At 28.4% G+C, this 16,081-nt stretch overlaps 1 non-coding gene and 2 pseudogenes across 1 annotated transcript; 1 reads left to right on the forward strand and 2 right to left on the reverse strand.

Annotated features, from left to right (window-relative positions):
• Window positions 1–3,517: 3,517 nt before the first annotated feature.
• On the reverse strand, window positions 3,518–8,746 carry LOC112536378 (annotated as a pseudogene).
• On the forward strand, window positions 8,704–8,864 carry LOC112536380. Its single transcript, XR_003080404.1, has one exon. It is a non-coding gene; the product is annotated as a U1 spliceosomal RNA (small nuclear RNA).
• A 1,536-nt stretch (window positions 8,865–10,400) lies between these two features.
• LOC8288705 lies at window positions 10,401–14,415 on the reverse strand (annotated as a pseudogene).
• Window positions 14,416–16,081: the final 1,666 nt, after the last annotated feature.

Genomic DNA, 16,081 nt, shown 5'->3' on the forward strand with positions numbered 1-16,081 from the left:
CGTGTATTGTACAACCGTTATTATTATTTTAATTATAAAATTAAATTGATAGAAATAATTTAATAAAATTTTCAGTATTTAATATTTATTAATAATATTTTAAAAATAATAACAATCTAACTATTTTTAAATGCCTCTTTTAATTTTTTAGTTTTTTAAAATCTTATTATATAATATAAAAATAATTCTTTAAAAATATTTATTAATTAGTTTTAATATTATATGAATTAATATTATTAATATTATTGATAATACTGTATTTTAGAATTAAAATTTATTATATAATTTAAAAATTAATTTATTATTAAATTTAATAAATTCAATATGTTATTTTTTAGAATTAGAATTATTATTCAATTAAAAAATTAATTTATTAGTTAATATCTTATAAAAATATGTTATTTTTAAAATAAGATTAGTATCGTTATCCGATTATGAAACTATTTATTAGTTAATATAATATTAAAATATAATTAATATGTTATTTTTTAAAATTAAAGTCACTATTTAATTAGAAATATAACTTATTAATAAAGAAATTAATAAAAAAAATAAAATTACATATTAATTGAAATTCTATATGTTAAAAATAAATATATATATTAAAATAAAATTTTATTTGTCAAACATTAAGTACACGTATAAAAAAATTTTAAGTTCTAAAGTTAATATATATATATATAAATTAATAAATTATTATTAAAATATATTTAATATAATTTTGTAATGTATAAATAATTATATATCAAAAATATTAATGGAACAATTAATAATTTAGTGGGGAATTTCTCGAAACTTCATCGGGGTGTCGTTTATTGTCCATAATGTTAGTGGTTGAAAGCCGCTACTCGGCTTTCAATTCTTTATCTACTATTGGTGCGAGTTTAACTGAAAATTAGTAATAAATTAAGTAGAGAAATAATACATATATGTTTATTATTTTTGAGATTTAAATTTTTTTTGATATCTCTCTCTAGTTTTTAACATATAAATTTTTTATTTTGATATGGGTACTATTTTTTATATATAGAATTTAAATTTAAATGTAATTTTATATATTTTTATTATTTAATTAATTAAACGTTCCTTCTAATCTTAAGAGATAATATATTACTAATAAATTAATTTTTTAACTAGATAAATAATTATTTTAAAAAATAGCATATTATATTAACTAACCAATTAGTTTTCTAATTAGATAATAACTTTAATTATAAAAATTAATAATTTTAGATATTATATTCATTAATAAATAATTTTTAATTCTAAAAATAGTAATATCAATTGTATTGATAGTTTAATTTATATAATATTAGAACCGATGAATAAATACTTTTAAAAAATAGTTTATTGATAGTATTATTTTAAAAATAATATTAATAAATATATTTTATTAATTTAATATATAAATAAAAATTTCTAATAAATTAAAAATAATTAATTTATTATTATTTTTATAATTATTATAAATTAAATATTAAATAATTGATTAAATTATATTTATAAATTTAATTTTATGATAACCTTGCAATCGTAGAATAAACTACTACTAGATATTCATTGACAGTAATAAACTTAGTATATAGCCGGCCCGCCACTCAACTTCAAGAAGATCAATTAAGACCAATAATTTGGACCAACCAAATTAAAGAATATGGGCTGGCTGCATATATACAGCTGATGCTTCTAAAACCTCATGCTTAGACATGCAAGAAGATTATTAAAATATGATTTTAAAATTAAAAATAGTATGTTATTTTAATTTTAGGAACAAATTGGCGTTCATTAATTAATTAGTTAAAAATAATATTTTAATATGCTTCTAAAACCTGCATATATGTTGTTTTCTTTGAACCTAATATTATAAAAATGCTTCTAAAACCTCATGCTTAGATATGTTCAAAAAAAAAAAAAAAAAATCAAAATTTTTTTTTAAAAATATGCAAGAAGATTATGTGGTCAAAATAGTTGCTGTCTACACACGTGTAACTTATTAGGAATAATTTGTGCCGGTCAATGCCTTCTCGATACATTTAGACTCAGTTTTTTTTTATATTGGACTGTGGTTATTGTTATTTTGATTATAAAATTAAATTTACAGATATAATTTTTAATAAATTTTTAATATTTACTGTATTTATATATTTTATAAAAATAGTAGATTAATTATTTTTAATGTCTTTAATTTTTTTAAGATTTTATTAATGTAATAATATAAAATTTTATATTTAAAATATTTATTTATTATTTCTAATATTATATAAATTAATACTATTAATATAATTGATATTACTATTCTTTTAAAATTAGAAATGATTTTGACAGGTAGCTTGGCATAATAGCAGTTGGGGCTCTATGATCTTTGCATAATATACTAAATTGATTTCTGGTGGATTCTAGTTGTTCATAATAATGTAATTTTTCTTTAATTACTATGGAGATTTATAGAATCAGAGTTGAATTTACATAAAATATTTTATTTATTTTTATCTGAAATGGGCATCAATTTTTGGCTTGGTAAGATAATTAATCAGTCATTGGTAAATCATAAATATGGCTTGGTCAGATTATGTTGCATCAAATTCATTGGAATCAAGCAGGTCATAATGAGCTGATGATGCTTAATAAACCTCATGCTTAGACAAGGTCTAGATTGGTGTCTGTCTTGGTCAAATTATTTGAGTATGTATATATATAAATATATATATATATATATATATATATATATATATATATATATAAGGTGAGACAAAGATTAATTGCACCGGGAACTAGAAACTGAAAACAAATTATATTTACTTAATCAGTAAATTCAAATATCATATTAGCAATTAAACTTTGACAAGCTATCTCTAATTAGCTTTGAGAACTACCCATCAAAAAAAATAATTCCTGTTTCTATTAAAAAATTTCAAGCTGATGCTCCAAAACCATCATGCTTACACTAGCTTTGATTGGTCTAAGCATTAAGGATCTTAAGAGTTGTTTAAAAGTTTTTAAGTCTATTTTCTCTGCTTTTTGCTTTACAATGGTTGAAGAACTTACAATTAGTTATGCAAGAAAAGAAAATAAGTACAGGGCCAAGATTCTTCATGACTTTGCTGGGTACCTATTTGGCAATTGACTGGAAATCTGTTTCCTGTTGTAAAATAGTGAATGTTATTTGGCCCTTCTAAGCCTAAGGTTTTATATATTGATATAGAAAATGTTGCCATGCCAGGCTTTTTCCTAGCCTCCTAGGCAAAATGATGGTAACTTTCATGAAGCTGAAAGTTTTTTACTGCTTCCGTGTCTGACCATAATACCAACAAATTTCAGAGATCTGAATCCATCCGCAAAGCTAGTAGCATTACGTGAATAGGAAGAATGGGTGTTTTTGCCTAGAAATTAAGCTGCAGATCTTGCTTTTATACAAGAACTGTTTATAAGTACAGGGTACAAAATCCATTAACTAATGATTCAACACTCCAATACAAAAGTAAGTAGTTAAGGCAAGCTGCTATCTAATAGTGATCCTCTAACGAGCCTCTACATGTGAGAATGACAACCCATTGGTAGAAAATGACTCAAACATACTAGATGAAGATTCTGTTTGAAGTGAATCTTTTTCCTTGCAAGTTTCTGTGGGCTGAGGCAATGGAATTTCGCTGCCTAACATCAAAACCACAGATGACATGCATGGCCTGTCATCAGTATGCTGTTGAACACATAACAGACCAATATGGTAACATCTCTTCAATTGAGAGATACTGCATGAATCCCCAATAATGAATCAACTAATTCTATGGATTTGCCTTCTTTCCATAAATTCCATGCCTAAAACATCGTAAGAAATATCTTTAATTAGTGCATATATAGAAAAGCTGATAGGAAAGAAATAGGCAAAGAATAAGGTTCTGACTAGCATATGGATGATATAACCCTCTACTTCTCTTCCCACTTATTATCTCCAACACTAGTACCCCAAAGGTAAAAACGTCGGATTTCACTGAAAAAATCCCAAGCATATTCTGGCGCCATATATCCACTATAAAACAATTTACAAGTGAAGCTGATTAATTTTGAGATAAAGTAAACTATATAAAAGCTTGGTGTATATATAAGAAGTTTACAGTACAACCTCGATAAATTAATATTTAATAAATTAATAACATCGACTAAATAATAATTTTTTTCGATCCCGATTTAGGCCAATGGGATAAAATAATAATTTTGCTAAATTTATAAGATAATAATTTTTAAAAAAATTTCTTAAAGCCCATTGAAAATATAAAATAATAATTTATTAAATACATATGAAAATTACATATACTATATAAACTCATAAAATAAAGCACTTTCTAGATAACTTCTATTTTTAAATTTTATTCTTTTCTAAAATATGTATCTATAATTAATTGTTTCTTCTTTGCAAGTGAACTAAATTCAATTTCATCTTTAATCATTTGCAAAGCGTAGACCACATATGGTATATTTTTCTCATGTTGAAGCAAGTAATTTTTCAAGGTCTCTACCGCAAGAAAAGCCTCTTTTGGAGAAACATGTGGTAAAACATTACTATCATTTGAATCTTGATCGTCATTAGCTGACACACCCATTACTCCTTCATTAATTTTTTCATTTGTTAGTGATTCCATTAAAGCTTCATTTTCACTAGGATATTTCAAAATCTGCTCGATGTTCATGGCATTTCTATAGTGCGGATTAGAAATAATTTCTTCAAGTCCATGAATCCCTTTAACGTTAGCAATTTCTTATTCTAGAGGCATACCTTCCTCGGATAGAATTTTGCAATGTTTGAAACAATTTGCAATAGTTATTGTCTTCACCTTAATATTCCAAGCAGCATTAATAAAATTGATAGCATCTAGCACATTAATTTTTTCAGGATTTATTGCTCCCATCTTATAGCCTTCCAAAATACTAGAATAAAAACGATGCCGATAATAAACCTTAAGTGTTCGAATAATTTCAGCATCACATGGTTGATTTTTGATGTTGTATTTGGAGGCAAAAAGAATAATTCAATATTTCTCAAGCCTTCGATAATCTTGGGATGGACTGAGCAATTGTCTATGATAAGCAGCAGTTTTCTACCGGTCATTCTATTGTCAAACCAATGAAAAAATTCTTGAAAAAGTAATCCAGTCATCAATGCTTTCTTGTTGGCTCGATAATGACAATTAAGATTGCAATATTCATATTTTTAAAGCATATGGGATTAGCAAACTTACAATAATCCACAAAGGTACTTTATCTGAACCATCTTCATTGCAACAAACAGCAACAGTAAGTCTTTCCTTTTGTTCCTTTTTTGTTCTTCTAATTGCTTTGTAGCTAGTGAATGATCAGCTTGCAAACAATAAAAATAATCCTGTTTCATCCATATTATAAATAGCCTTCGAATGAAACTTGTCCAATTTAGCTTGAATTTCAGATAAAGCATTTTAAATACTCTCCATGACAACTGAACCACTTTCACCGAATTTCCAATAAGACTTAATTCCATGTCTCGCCTTGAACCACTCTAGCCAACCACTTGAGAAATTAAAGTCTGAATCTGCATCACCATACATTTTATGTGGAAACTCTTTTGCTTTAGTTTGAATAATTTCTCCGGTCATGTTCACTTTCTCTTAATATTGGAGAAACCATTCATACAATACATTTTCTAATTCAGGATATTTGGCTGATTTGTACCTTTTAACATTGCTATTTGTTATATCTTTTGACAAATATTCTGCTGACCTTTTGAGAGTATTTGATATTGTTCCTTGGTTGAGGGAGAAACCAAACTTTTATTGAACCCATTGTTACAAATCTCTTTGACTTAAATATGGATGCTCATTTTTGTACTCACATAATGCTTTTCGCATCTCATCTATTAATGTAGATTTTTTTTACATCTTTTAAATGAGAAGCCATAGAGGAGAAGATACATATGTTACATTTTGATATATGAAATTAAAGTGCATATTTCTATTTATAAACATTTTATTGTGCACTTGAAACACTTCATATTCTAATGAACGTACATATATGTATTGCATTTTAAACCACATTATTTCCAAAATTAGCTCTGATACAATGCACCATCGTCCACCATGCATCTAGAATATCAAAGATCATTTCTAAATTCTTTAATTCCTTCATTAATTTTATATGAATTTAATAAAAAATGATATATAAAATATTAACTATTCTCTAAAATAATAAATATTAACTTATCGATAAATTAATAAAATATTAATTTATCGATAAAATAATAACCTCTATAAGATAATTTTTTCTAGTCCCAAGATTATTATTTTATAGAGATTCTATTGTACTATGTTCCAACCACCCTATTTGTATTTCTTTCAATCTGTTCACCTTCAAAAGTTCTCGCCATACCAAAATCTGAAATTTTCAGGTTCATCTCCTTATCAAGTAAGATGTTACTTGCTTTGAGATCTCTATGTATACTCCTCAATCTTGAATCTTGATGTAGATAAAGAAGTCCCTTAGCAATCCTACAGATAATGCTATTGCCTAGTCTAGTATTTTACTTCTTATTTGATCTAGTATTATCCAAAGTATAGCATTGACAATATGTTATATACATATATATTTATTATATTGTTACATTATGCCAATAGAATTTATTAGGTATTGAGCGATATAAACTAAAAATGAAGGAGTTTAGGCTTTTGTTTGACATGTACTCATAAACAAGCATTTTCTCCTCTCCTTCAATGCAACAACCAAGAAGCTTTACAAGATTTCGATGCTAAAGTTTAGCAATTAATATGACTTCATTTTTGAACTCACTTAATCCTTGTATAGAACTCCTTGATTACTTCTTTACAATAACTTCTCTTTCATCCATTAGTGTATCTTGTAAGAATAGCAATTTTTTATCAGCGACAATTGTGCTTTTCTTATCAAACAAGTGCCTAATCATTCTGAAGGACAATAATAAATTTTGAATAAGAAAGTTTACTTTGTAAACAGGTCCAAAACCACCTTCTCCTATTTGTTTTTGATTGAGAAGTTATTGATGGCATTAGCTATGGAAGATAATTCAAAGAGTGGTATCTCCATTTCTTCATTTTGCACATTGTTGTTCTAATTGCTTAGTATATTGATATATGTTCGATACATCCCTTACAATTGGTTACAGTAGCAATAACGGAAGCGACATAAATCATTGGATACATTCTTTTCAATTGGTTACCCGCACTAATAATGGAAGCAGCAAAAATCAATGGATTCATGATAAGTTCCTCGCACCAAAATAAAATAAAGAAATGATTAATGATACAATCAATCAATAAAGCATGACTTGATTATTTATTCTATTAAAATGATTTTTTTGGATCGTATTTTGTTATAAAGTAACTCCATTAATTGATTTAGAACATTTATTTTTCGATAGTATCTATCGATAATTTCAAAGTTATATGAGGACATTCTTCGATTTCTTTTTCCTAGATGCAATAATATATATTTTCTAGTATAGAAATATATAAATGTTGACTAATCTGATTAACTTTGAACTTGGTAAAATGAAATAGTTGAATAATTGAAAAATAAGATTATTCAAGAATACAAGTCGAATGCCAAGATTACACATTGAATTTCTGGTAATAGCCCCATAATCAAAAAAAGTGTTTATCATTGTTCTAGAAGAGATAAAACAAAAGATAGGATAGAGCTATGATAGTTATTGTATGAGGGCTACCTAATGCTAGATGCGGAGGTGCATAATAGATCGATGTGAACACCATGAACACCCATCAATAAATTAAGAAATGTAATTGTAAATATTTAGTAGAAATTTATTTCAATAGTAAAATCCCATATTAGAGTTCCACTTTTAAGTTTTAACTAGTTCCTTAAATAAGGTAAATTATATTTAAAATATTAAAATAAAAATTAATGAGAAAATGTATAATGTAGTAAAAATTATTAATTATATTACTACATCTTTTAATTAATTCCTTGAATGAAGTATAAGAAAAGAAAGAAAACATTTATCACATTTTTTTTAATATCCCATGACTTCAGTTTTAAAGTTAAATTAAATTTTATAAAATTGTGAGATAACAAAGGCAAAACGGATTGCTATGTTATTTTAATCACTTTCTTTCGCCTTGAGAACTTGTTCATCAACTCTAAGTTGATGAATTCTTTTGCTAGATCACTCTCATAAATCCTAAATTCCTCTTCAACACAATGTTAATTTCCATGAATCGAAAAAGCAATTAAATCTTTTATAGATAAATTGACAACACTAATATAAGTATAATACCCAACAATAATCATTACTACCTATACACCAAAGAAATAAAATGAGTGGCACATATTATTGGTTTTAATAATAAACTTACCTATCAATCATCTATATTCAAGTGAAAATACTCATAATTCACTAACATATTCATATAAAAACTAGATAATTATAATTATATAGTATTCTTTTGCTAAATTTTATTTTTAATTTTTTAATGGTTCCCCTTAAAATAAAAACAAGCTTTTCTTCAATTGCATATCAAAATCAATAGTTGAAGAAAGAAGATTTGCACATGCACAAATAACTAGCAAACAAACATCAGATAAGATACTTGAAATTGTGAGGCACTTTAATCCCACATTGAAGAACTGTAAACCAGAAGTAGCAAACAAGAAGTATAAAAAAAGAGCAAATAGTACCTGGCAAACATACTTACCTGGACGGGGTCAATGGGCGATCAAGAAGGTCCATGGTCTAGAGAGTTGGCCTCCATCGCACTTAGGAGGTGCACCTGTCTAAGGTCTCCCCAAGTGGGAGAGCCTACGTCATAATTTGTGACAGTGGGGGCTTGCGTCCGCGCAGCCCCTATCAATTAGCAACTTCAACTGTTTTTGGTATTTGAGACTTGAGAGTGAGTCTAGCAACAAGTATTTGAGACTTGAGAACTTCGGAATGAAACCGTGTGAAAAGAAAGGGGACAAGTTGATATTTAACTAATCAAAAGCTTTTAAATATTAAATGTTAACACAAAAATTTTCTTATTTCATTCATTCAATCCTTGCTTCTTAAATAGAAGTCTTGGAGCAGCACAAAAAAAGTATATTCTATGCTGAGAAAAGAATTAGAAGCTGAGCAGCAAAGGATCAGACGTCCTTGCCCGAGTGGGGTAATCCAACACCTTCACCGCTGATTTTTAATTTATTGAGATGTGCCTAGAGATGTTAGGTTCTGAATTCGAACACCAATCACACCTTATATAACCGAGAAAAAAAATCACAAGTATAACCATCACTCAAATGCATTGTAATTACTGCATATGGGTTTGATTACAAACCCATTTTATTAGCGATGGGAATCAGTTCTTACAATCTTAATATAATTATAATATGCCAACAATAAAATATATCTCAAAAAGGCGAGAAAATAAAAAGAAATAGCGAAAAAATCTACTCAAATGCACCCAAAAATAGACCTAAACAACTCAATTGCAAGTGAAAAAATTCCAAGATCAAAGTACAAGAAATCATAATTTGATCAAGCTAATAAACTAAGATACTGAAAGAATAAATACATTACTGTAATCAGCAACTAATTTTTTTTTAGATTCTATTTTAATTAAATATATCTATTTATGTATATTTATTATTGTACTATATGTTAGACTATCAATTCGATTCGAACGGATAAAACAGATCAATTTGTTTAAATTTAAACTTTTACCTCATTATAAATAGATTCCCTTTATGATCCAAACATATTTATCAACAACCTAAAAGTTGGATTAGATAATCCAGAGAATTGTCAGCTTTTATTTTATGCATCATGAGTCGCCTTGTGTTGAACTACTGTTCACACACTTCCTTTTGACAACACCTTGACATCGGTAGCTTGAAAAGCAATGCTATGTCCGCATGCATAGACTTCTTAGTCCCTCCTGACCTATGTAATAAGGCAACTCTCCACGTCAGATTTTTTTTTTTTCATTTTAACAAATAAAAACAGATGATTTGCTATGTTTTCGTAAAATACGTTGAACATTATATATATATATATATATATATATATATATATATATATATATGCAACAATTCTCTAGTTCAATCCGGAGAAAATATGTATTTTTAGGTTGGATAATTCGTCATATCTGAATTTTTTGTTTACTAAAGGAACAATATTATTAAAATTTTAATTTACGTATATTTAAACTTTATCTTTTTGGTAATAAAAAAATATTTTTGTCAATATATACAGACGTATTGAATGAAGACACATGTTAATAAGTGTTAAATTATTAGAAAAAAATAAATTTTTAAGTGTCTCTTAAATTATATAAAAAATTAGAGTGTTAAACTAATTAAATGAAAAAATTTCCAAAGGATATTCTCTTTATGGAGTAAGAGCCTCATTTGTAGACGAAGGATATTCGTCTAAAGTCCAATGCAAATATGCTTATAAATTCGCTTTTCATCCCTAAATAAGATACATTCTTATGACTGCAAACAAAAATTACACGCTCCACACGATTTCAGTTCTTCATGCGATTTGAAGTTGCAAATCGCGTTGTTGAAGCAACACCAACCGTACTATTGTAGTTATTGTCAGGAAAAGTCCCTACATATGCATAATGGAGATTCACTTGATAATAGAAAGAGTGAACAAGAATGTGAAGAGCAATGCTGCCAACTTTGCCATATTAAAACCCTTATAATTTACCTCCTATCAGGCCTCTAACAATGAGAAACTCATTTCATTAGTTGAAGATGATTCAATTTTGCTTGATGAAGATTCTGCTTCAAGTGGACCTTTGTCCTTATAAAAGCCAGGTTCTTTAGGCTGCTATAATAAAATCTCGCTACTTAACATCAACACAACAGAGGCCATGCGTGGCCTGTCCTCAGCATGCTGTTGTACACATAGGAGGCTAATATGGACGCATCGTGTCACTTCTGATAGATGGCATGACTCTCTTACTAATGGAGCAACCAACTCCAAGGAATTTTCTTCTTTCCATAGTTTCCATGCCTGAAACATATCAAACACTCCTGTTGATGCATACTTTGATAGAAATGAAAAAAGTAAAGTGATTTAACTCTCAACTTACATATCCTATTAGGTTAACACTATAGTCTGGATGATACAATCCACGATTTTTCTTTCCACTTATTATCTCTAGCATCAGGATACCGAAGCTAAAAATGTCGGACTTTACTGAGAATAGCCCATTAGTGGCGTATTCTGGCGCCATATAACCACTACAAAGTTTAACGTACGAAGCAAACTAATAAATGCATACACTAAGTATATGATACTAGCTTTTTAACTATAATACTTACTATGTTCCGACCACTCTTTTTGTATTTCCTTCAGTTTGATCTGCTCCAAAAGTTTTGACCATGCCAAAATCTGAAATTTTCGGATTCATCTCATTATCGAGCAATAGATTACTGGCTTTGAGATCTCTATGTATAATCCTCAATCTTGAATCTTGATGATGATAGAGAAGCCCTCTAGCAATTCCTCACACAATATTGAAATGCTTGGACCAATCTAATAGTTTACCTCTTGTTTGATCTGACAGATTTCATTTTATTATACACCAAAGAAACTGAAATGACTATATACACATATTACTTTGACCAAGCTAGTTGAATTTTATCTGGATTTGAGGAAACCATACCAAAAATGAAGAAGTCCAGACTTTTATTTGGCATGTATTCGTAAATTAGCATTCTTTCATCTCCTTGAATGCAGCAGCCAAGAAGCTTTACAAAATTTCGATGTTGAAGTTTTGCGATTAATTTTACTTTCATTTTGAACTCTGTCACTCCTTGTCTAGAAGTACTTGACAGCCTTTAATATCAATCTCTTTTCCATCTTATAGTGTTCCCTATAAAAGATCATCAATTTTAATATGTGAATATTTATGTTTCTGTTGACATTTTCCTCGCACGTTGTAAACTTACCTTGTAGACAGATCCAAAATCACCTTCTCCAAGCTTATTACTAAATGAGAATTTGTTGGTTGCGTGTGATACAGTGACAAGGTCAAACAATGGCAACTCCAGGTCTTCATCAATCTCATTTTTATCTACATAGAGGTGCAAAAATTAACTAAAGATTGAGTTCCAATACATAATATAACCATATTTTTATTGGACACAGTAAAGATTCGCAAGTATACCTTTTAACTTTGTCCTGTGCTTGTATAAGTAACAATAGCTTACTAATAAAACTCCAAAAACCAAGGTAATGGTAGGGATTATTATCATCATTATCTTCTTATCAGGTTCATCTTTCACAACCTTGAGGTCAGCTTTTACTCAAAAGAGGAAACCAAGTTAAAGACAAAATTGACATGATAAATTTTTAAAGAGAAGAATGGATAGAGATTAAAGAGTGTGCGCAATATGTGCATGTTCTATCAAAGCTCTTTTCGACTAATAAAAAACAAGGTGAAAATAAACATTTTGTAATAAAAAAAGGGTGAAAATTGAAATCGGAATTGACATGGATAATTCTGAATGTTGGTATTTGGTTTGCTCAAATAACAGTATGAAATTAGATTGGATTCTCCTAAGGAAATGCATTTCTCATACTTATAAAATCAAATTAACTAATTATGAAGTGGTAAAATAAATTTAGAAAAAAAAATGATTTAAAGATAAGTAAAATATAAATAATAATATACTCACGATTTCTTTCAAGTGAGTTCCAAGTGATAAAAATATTTATTCTTGAAATAATAAATTATAATAAAATAAATAATTAAAAAAATACATGATATTTTAAATAAATTTGAAAAATTAAGTTTCTAATTCTTAGTCCGTATTCAATTAAACAACTTATTAAAAGTCCTCATTCTGTTTTAAATTTTCTTTTAGTTTTTTTATTTAAATTCGAGAGTGAACTAAATGGGCTCTAAGTTGAAATGATTGAATACATAAGCGATTTTTCCTGCTTGCTAATTTATACAATATGGAATTGGAGAGACTAATGCAAAGAAAACATACCTAATTCAGAAGCTGACATCCGACTGTATAAATCCTGTTCGATAGAGGGAGTTTCTCTAATATCAATCAAATCATAGAACCAAAGGGCGCAGCCACTGCCACCATTTCTAATATCAAAGTTAGAATACGCAGTGCAAGAACAGTTGAGTAAACATTTAGCTCTGTAATCATCAAGGTTCATACCTCTATCTACCCAAGAAAATGTAGTATCGGGCAACTTTAACCCTGCGAATTTGATAAACCCGTCCTCATTCTTGCTGCAGTTTAGTGTCTGTTGCGCATAGACCCTTGAGACCAATCCCTTGTGTTCCACTGCTCTGGCGATTTAGGATGGAACCTTTTAAAACATTGACAGACTGGTGATTTGGCTAATTATACAATTTCCATATGCACTACAGAGGCCATAGTTGTTGCAGTAATCTGATGGCAGATATGAGTACATAGTCCAAGACTGAGCTGCTTCATCCTATGTGTACCGCTCACGCCTATTGGTTGTTTGGTTCATTACAAGTCTTGAAATTATAGATTTCTTTTTTGGATAGAAAATATAGTAAACCTCTTTATCGTTACTGACAAAGTTGAAATCAAAATATGGGTTAGGCCTTAACTGTAGCGTACCACTGTTGTAAAGCCATTCCATGGGCCTGTTCTAAAGTAGATCTTCGAGCCTTTCCACATGATCGATTCAGGATTATTATGCACTAATATTCTCCAAACAAAGTCTCCTGGTGATGGATCATCCCAATTCTTCCATGAGGTTAGACGTCGGTCAAGTCCGGTCTTCAAGTTCACTCAGTAATGTATCACTCGAATAATCAAAACTCTGCCATAAGTAGGCTCCAGAATCCCCATTAGTTCCATCTCTTAATACAAGATTTCCTGAATCTAAGAGCTGTACTACTGGATTAAGGACTTCTTTCGTCAAGTTTGATGACCAAACAACATGCTTATTCTCGCTAACAAGTAGAAGATTTCCCGTCTTGTCTATCATCAACAAACCAGAGGAGTTTTTCATTGGATTGCTTCGATTGGCCACCCAAACAACGGTTCTGCCTGGGATATTTTTGTACCAAATTCCCAAGTAATGATTCTTGGTGCTACCAGGACTGAAGAAACCAAGCTCGAAAGTTCCACTTTGCGAAACTAATGTCTTGCCATCATCAGTAGATTGGTTTAAAGTAAGGGTATCCATTCCAATTGTGAATTTAAACAATAAAAAGAGTAATTTGGAAACGATAAACATAAAAAAAAGAGCACCCATTAGTGTGGGACAGTTGGATTTTTCAGCTAAAAGGTACAAAAATGGAAGATGCGATTGTAAATGTTGTTGCAGGCTTGGAAGGTCATTCACTTGGTAAACATGATTGACTTAAGAAAGACTTAAGGGTCAGGAGTGGGGTAACCATGTTTAAAAGAAGGACAGCATATGGACCAAGGTGGACAAATGTCATTAATTGCAAGAAAAATATGTTGTCCTCACATTTACAGAGATACGTCGTATTAGGGTTTGAAATTGTTGGTAGACTCGCTTAAAAGTGTAGAAGATAAATTTAAATTTAATAGATTTAATTATGTACTCAAGGATTTAGCTGCTCGAGTTTTCACACTTTCTGAAATTTTAATTTGCTCATAATAATTATAAGGAAGTATATTATATACCTGTACAAATTTTTTTACTCTATAGCGTTAAATAAGGCCGTAAATAAACCAAACATCTCATCAGTTCTTCGGAATTCGATTTAATAAAAAACTTATTTCAAATTATTTGTTAAATTAATTAAGCTAAACTCGATCTTAGTTTCGAACTCCAAAGAGCAAAACTTTAGCTTAGCAAAATTTAGTTCATTAGCAGCTTATGAATGGGCTTGTTCATGGGCTCATTAAATGACTCGAATTTAAGTTTAAATTAATTTTATTTTACCTATATAATATACATATATATTTATATATAATAATAATAATAACTGTAATAATTGTTTATAATAATAATAATTCGTATTAAAAAAATGCTTAATGAACTAGAACTTTTATTTCAACTTTAATCGTTTAACATAATAAATAAGTTATTTACGAACCAAGTTTGAACTATTCACAAGCTCATTTCAAAATAAGTGGAGCTTGAGTTTGAGCTTAAATATAAAAGCTCGAATTGAGTTTGAGCTTTTTGCCAGATTAAATCAAACCGATTTCGAACTCGTAAAAACTCAACTCAACTAGATTCATTTACAACTGTAGTAGTGGAATTCTCTTTAGGATTTTAACCACTAATAGGATCCAAAGTTATCAGAATGAGAAAAATAAAAAAGATGAAAGTATATTATATATATATATATATATATATATATATATATATATATATATATATATATGAAGCATTGTGCACCAAACAAACCAAGCAAAATATAATTAATAGAAAACCAATTAGCTTAATTGTCAAATAATTTTATATTTTGTATTTATTTTCAAATGTAGCATGTATTGTTAATTTTAGTGATGTACTCCGATATTAATTCTAATTTTAGTTTTTGTTAATATATTAGCTAATTGTTATTCTGACAATAATAAGAGAAAAAGTGTTTCAAATAGAACAATCTAACTCTTATTCATTTTTATTTTCTTCTTTGTTGTAACGTTTATAGCATTTCGAGCTTAGATTTCAAATAGAATTGGTAAGAAAATTTTTATTTAAAGTGTTTAGGGATGAATTAGCAATTTTAATATTGGTTGAACCACTTTTTTTTTTATTACCGAAATTATAGCCATATTAGAAAATTTTAATTAACAATTTCGCCGGAGGCTAAAATTGAAATATCTTGCGAATTTTTTGAAAAATAAAGACAAAATATTAAATTTCAAAACAAGTGCAAAATAATAGTATTTATTTAGCAATTAAGCCAAACCAATATTAATAAATGAAATTCACACTACTGGCTATATAATTCTAGAGAGAGAACAAAGTCTTGCTCTTAAAGCTCAGTAGATAAGAAGGAAGCAAGAAGTGAGGCCACATCGGTTGTGAGAATAAAATAATCCAACAAGCATAATATAAAAGAGGAGCTGAAGGGACAGGAAAGGT

The sequence above is a fragment of the Ricinus communis genome, chromosome 9, assembly GCF_019578655.1.
Source record: "Ricinus communis isolate WT05 ecotype wild-type chromosome 9, ASM1957865v1, whole genome shotgun sequence".
In the NCBI taxonomy this organism is placed as follows: Eukaryota; Viridiplantae; Streptophyta; class Magnoliopsida; order Malpighiales; family Euphorbiaceae; genus Ricinus; species Ricinus communis.